This window comes from Saccostrea cucullata, unplaced genomic scaffold (assembly GCF_032062105.1).
Source record: "Saccostrea cucullata isolate Sc308-1 unplaced genomic scaffold, CSIRO_AGI_Scuc_v1 ctg21698, whole genome shotgun sequence".
NCBI lineage: Eukaryota > Metazoa > Mollusca > Bivalvia > Ostreida > Ostreidae > Saccostrea > Saccostrea cuccullata.
Window position 1 is genome coordinate 1 of NW_026939264.1, and position 6,118 is coordinate 6,118.

Here is a 6,118-nt window from a genome sequence, read left to right on the forward strand (position 1 = left end):
TTAACCCTGGCCGTCCACCCTAGCCTGGCCAATCCATGTTTGCAGCATGCCAATCCCATGCTAGCCTGGCTTGCGTACCCTGACCGTTTTAACCCTGGTATGTCCAGGCTAACCCTGGCCATGGCCAAGATTCCAGGTGACGTCGATCATTCCCAAGCTTCTACGAGATAACCGGCCAAGATTCCAAGAGATAGAGATTTGGTCGGCCAAGATTCCAAGAGATAGAGATTTGGCCAAGATTTCTAAGGACGCTCCACGCGGTTGTGGAGGCAGCGTGGTCATTTGATTTAGGAGACATCTGCCATCGTCGTCATTACATTTGATGTACGTACATATCAATATCATTCTTTGGTATTTAACATTTATAGAATAACAATAATTCTTTTTATTTGATGTAAGTTATATGCACTTATTTTACTTTCTTCATAAACTGAGCCAGTCTCTTATGATCGAGGAAATTCGAATGAAACCTTCAATTTGTTTTGAACCTCGATTAACATTCATAACTATTGATCTTGTTTTCCCTTAAAAGTTAAGTATTCTTATATCAATAGATTTATAAAATATGATAGATCATAGAGGCTATATAAAGCTATTTTGGGAGGGCCAGGGGGATCACTTGAGCCATATATTTTGAAATTCATAATTATTATATAAAATACAAATAAAAATATTTATTGGTACAAACACAATTACAGTAATTGGTAAAGGCCCATAAAAAAACATAGTGATAATTATGAAAATACAGTAGAACACAACCAGGATACAAACAATTGGTGTAGCAAATTATGTATTGTGCTTATCAAATACTAAATACATACATATGATTCAGTACAATATAGTTACTCATTTATGACTAAAGTATTTTTTCTTATATCAAATATTTGAGATAAAATTAGAAATGATGATAATACTTTAAGAACCTTTTTACAACTAGTATTCATCAATACTTTTAACAATTTGTCATTATTATCAATTGTTTGGTTAAAGTTAGGGAAAGTGGATAATTTTGTTTTGAATATTTTTCTCTGTGCTTCGTATTTTGGACACAGCAAAATGAAGTGTTTCTCATCCTCAATATCAAAGTTTTGACATACTTTACATATCCTATCATTTTTATTAGTTTCAACATATCTACCTTTTTCAATTTCTAAGTCATGTGCACTTAATCTAATTTTTGCTAAAAATGATCTATCATGCAGTGACTCTAGTTTGTCAACATAATGTGCACGTTTATTATTAAGACAAAAGTTCTGATAAAAAGACAGTTTTGAGGAATTCATAATACTTGCATTTTGTTCTTGTAATATTTGATCATGAATGCGTTGTTTAAAAATGCCAAGCACTGGTTTCATTGACATATTTAAATTTGTTAAATAAGAAAATCCTAAGTTATTAAGACAAGTTTTTAAACACAGAGACCATGTGTTAGTTTCTTTAGTTTTGATAAGAATTCATGTGCCAATGTATGTTCCATTAAAGTTTTTGTTGTTGGAAGGGGGGGGGGGGTATAGTCCAAAAAGCTTTTATTATGTTCATCCAACCTATGATAGAATTTAACAGAAAACGGCACATTGTACATGGGAGTTTATCGCTAATTTATTCTCTTAATGAATAAACAAAAGAAGTAAATGTTAAATTAATTTCAGTGAACAATAAAATACTTCAAGTTGAACTATACTGCTGCCTCATATTTAAATATTTCCATTTCTAATATTTTTCGCTGTGATAATCCTTTGAAAGCTGGCGGAGTTAATTTCTAGATAATATGTTGACGGTGCGACCTTTAGAGCGAGCACAAACTCTTCTATTGTTTTCATTTAGATCAGGTTCGTTAAACCGCACATGACATTTGGTGCGTCTAGACTCTGACGTCACATGATGCAGGGATTGACATTAACGGTTGTCCGATTGCCCGGGACAAGTAAAACATCAGTTCGGACAAGTGAAACCATCAATGTACTTGTCCGATCGGGCAAGTGGATATTTCTGATAGAAACATTTTTTTAAATCTTACATTAGTTTATAAAGAAAACAATAAATTGAACAGTTGATTTCCGCCATAATCAGGACATTGTTTTTGCATTCGGAATCCCTCGGTAGCGTTTCTGGATCATATCTGTACCTTTATTCAGGATCGGGTTTGGTATTCTGATTTCCTTCGTACATGCATGTAGTTTACAAAAAATGCGCTTGACAACTTATATGAACTAACGTTACATTCTAACGAAATAGATATACATGTAATAGAATAGTTTTTCTATTCAATTACATAATATAAAGAACACAAGTGGTTCTCGATGCTCGATTCCAACATGGTAACTGTTTTGTTGCCTCAACAGCGTTGGGAAAAAAATTCAAAAAAAAATTGTAAGGAAATATTATTAGTGCATTTGCTGTGTGTGTTTACAGGATAGTAAATGAAGGAAAAATTAAGATATATTTACAAAATGTAGCATCACCGTCATATCAAAAAAAAAAAATTCCGCCAGCTAAGTTCCAAATAGGCCGGAGTTAATTTGTCACTCTTTATTATTTACAACAAATTGAAATACATTAACTGTTATTTTCTTCTTTCAAAGTTTGGGCAACCAAGTTTTCCGTTCGGACAACTCAAAATTGTAGTGCACTTGCCCAAAGGACAAGTGAATATAAAAGTTAATGTCTATCCCTGTGATGTCGTATTTATCTTCAATATGTCGTCACATGATGTCGTATTTATCTTCAATATGTATCCATTAAATCAAGGCGAGTCAACTTTTTGTTGAACATTTGCCGTTATTCTCGCGAGAACGTAGCTAAAACAAGTGATGCATTGTGGGTCCAAATTACTGCGTCAAAAAATTTTGTCGAATGAATGCCTGTGCAGTAGTCCGAATTTTCTCTTTGCACAGGCGTTGTTTTAAGAGCTCGCAGTGACGAGCGTTGCTTCTCGACGCTCACTGCACTCGCTATTAATTCTACTGAAATGTAAATTAGGCAGGTCGATAGGTCATGAGCTAAGGAGGCCTAATATGCAGGAAAATCCCGGGCCCATCTGTCTCTGTGTCTGACGCTAAGGAGGCCAAATATGCATGTAAATCTCTTGCGGTTGCCTTTGTGTTAGATGTCAGTGGGTAAGGACTATTGAAACTGGCATGAGAGTCCCCGTGTAAGAAGAAGGTACAGTTTCAATACAAATTAAGCCCTATATTTTTTCTGAAATATGAAAGTGATATATGAAATCAAAATTCATTCTTTTTTAATCATAGGAATTCTTTACAGTAAGAATACACAAATAGTTTTTCGCGTATGACCTCCTAAATGCAAATTGTGACGTCATTTACTTGTGCATTTTCCTGTATTTTCTTAAAAAGTTGCAGAAGACATCAATTTTCAGTGGAATTTTCTTTCAGAAAACATACTCTGCCACCGTCGCTCGGAAAGATTTTGAGATATGTGATTTTTCATAGAAGTTTACACAATATATCCAAAAATTAAAGTGGGCGATGGTGGCAGACACTATTTTCTAAAGGAAAATTAGCGCAGAAATGTGTCATTTTGAAGCTTTTCTGCATTAAACTTAGAAATGTACCAAATTAATGATGTCATATTTCTAGAGAAGTCCTCCTTCATGCCATATTCTTTAATATCTTATCATATTCATCTACTCTACTATTGTTGAGGTCAATTTCATAACTTTTTAAGAACATTAAATTTTTAGCGCACAATAAAGCTCAGACCGTACCTTCATATTTAAATCTGAATCTACAATTTTATTTCACAATGAAATGGAAATATAAGGAATCACTGTCTAGTTAGTATAGTATGCCAGGGACATCAATGATAATGGGAAACATGGGATAACGTATGCATTAAATGGGCTTCGTAAGTATCCAAGGTCAAGAGATCAAAGTAGTTGGTATCCAATGAAAGGTATTTCCACGAAGAATATATGTGAAGTATAAAAGTCCTGGTATCTACTGTTCAAAAGATATGGCCAAATTAAAAGTTTGGAATTTTTGTGTAAATGTGGGTGAAACTCCAAGGACAAGGTCAAATTTGGTGGTTCCCAAAGAAAGGTCTTGTCAGTTGTCACAAGGAATATATGTGAAATATGAATGTCATAGCTCCACTTATCAGAAGTTATGGGCAATGTTAAAGTTTCTGCAGACAAATGTAGAGACAGGTAGACAGACAGACGCACGGACACAACAAAAACTGTGTATCCCCGAAGCTTCGTTTTTGGGGGCAAAAAACTCAAAGTATCTTTAAATTTAATAATTCTCAAAATCTTAACTGTTTATATGTTATATTTTCTTTAAAACTATTAAGAATTATATCTATGAGGTTAACAAAAACACACACTTTATCATGGTTGACCAGATGAATTTAACAAAACAGCCTTTTAAACATGTATACCCTCATTATTGGAATATCTTTTTTTTCCAATCATTTTTTGCAACATTTAAGAAAAATAAAATTTAAAAAGATAATACAATTACATGTGTAAGCTTCAAAGCAATAGAAATAGATTTAAATTTATAGTTCGATATAAAAAATATAAAAAGCTGTAGATTCAAAAAGGCAACTAAAAAATTTATTTATGTGCTAAATGACAGATCCTATGAACAGAGTGCAAAGTGTTAATTCCCATAAATAATGTACAGTGTATATTAAATGCTTTGTACCGGTTTGCACAATTACACTATAATAAACAAATTAGATACTTGTTAAATTATTTTCAATGATCCAAAAAGATTTTATTTCAACAAACAAGTGATAATCAGAATTTTACATTGGTGTGTAAAATTAAAACCGGATCCGTAAAAGTATGCTCCTCCCTTTATCTGTGATTTTAGTCACTGAAAGACCACAGGGAGAAAATTAAGAATAATTAAGAACCACTAGGCTGTGATTAGTTATAGATTAGAAGGCATCGTCAGATTCAAGTTTGTTCAAATCATTACACCTAAAGGTAAGGCTGGGCCATAACATAATATGCACCTTTATTTACAAAGAAATATATTGCAAAAATAATCTGTTGATAAAGAACAAAAGGGCCATATAAATTTACAAAATCATATGAACATTGTGGTCCATGGGCCTATCTTATACATAACTGCACAATGATAGCATACAAGTTCATTTTGATATTACATGTACATCTTTGCTAACATGAATTGTTTTTTTTTCTTGAAAGTCATCAAGGCCAAGGTCAACTCCATAAAATGGTGATTATTTCATCAAACTTAACTTGTACCAACAGCTGAATCCAGAAGAGGACACTCTTGATGGGTCATACAGACCTTAACAGGTATACTAATAGTTTTCTAATTTCAAGTTCAAGGGTTTGTAAAGATTGTTCTTAAATTTGAAATCTGACAGCATGGAAAACCTTTTTAAAAGTCAAATATTTTCAGAAAAGAAAAGTTTAAGATGTCTTAATTTTTCTACAAATTTCAAAATGTGAACTGAAATGGAGTAAATTTACTTTTCAAATTTTTGCAGTAAAGAATGCCTTTACCAGTTGCAGAAGCTCAGACTATCCATTGAGAGTGTTTTGTGTTTAGCCTACCAAGATACTTACATTGTACAAAAAGAAATCTTTACTGCATGTAAATTAAAAAATCTAACTATTACATGTATTCTCTCATTATTTTATTTATTTTTTGCTCTTTTGAGCTGAATTACTATGGACATTTGTGCAGTGTACATAAAGTTTTGGAATATGGGCCTATTATCTCAGGAACCCCTCGTCCAATTTTTGTAAAATTTGTCATGGGGTATGCTTGGCCGAAGGGGTTCCCATTTCTACTAAAACTAGGGTGTGCTATTAAAAAGGGGAGATAATTAGGAAAATAAAACCAATGGCATTGGTCATGTTTGTATAAAAAGTATAGTCTCAAGGTCAATTCAAAGTTGACCAAAAATTATGCTTAATTAAAACATAAACATTTTGCTATTTATAAGGACAAGGATCATCAAATCTAGTTAGTAGATGTGACAAGACATAGATCTTGAACATATATAAAAATACCTAGTATGTAAGTAAAAGGCAACATTTGCCAATTGCAGCATACATAAATCAACTTTAGTAGTGATGTAAAATAAGTTTATCCCCATTCAACCTTGTTTG

At 32.8% G+C, this 6,118-nt stretch overlaps 1 long non-coding RNA gene across 1 annotated transcript; it reads left to right on the forward strand.

Annotated features, from left to right (window-relative positions):
• The first annotated feature begins 94 nt into the window (after window positions 1-94).
• Window positions 95-5,628, forward strand: LOC134252660 (uncharacterized). Its single transcript, XR_009989004.1, has 3 exons — window positions 95-324; window positions 5,183-5,296; window positions 5,491-5,628. It is a non-coding gene; the product is annotated as an uncharacterized LOC134252660 (long non-coding RNA).
• The last annotated feature ends 490 nt before the right edge of the window (window positions 5,629-6,118 follow it).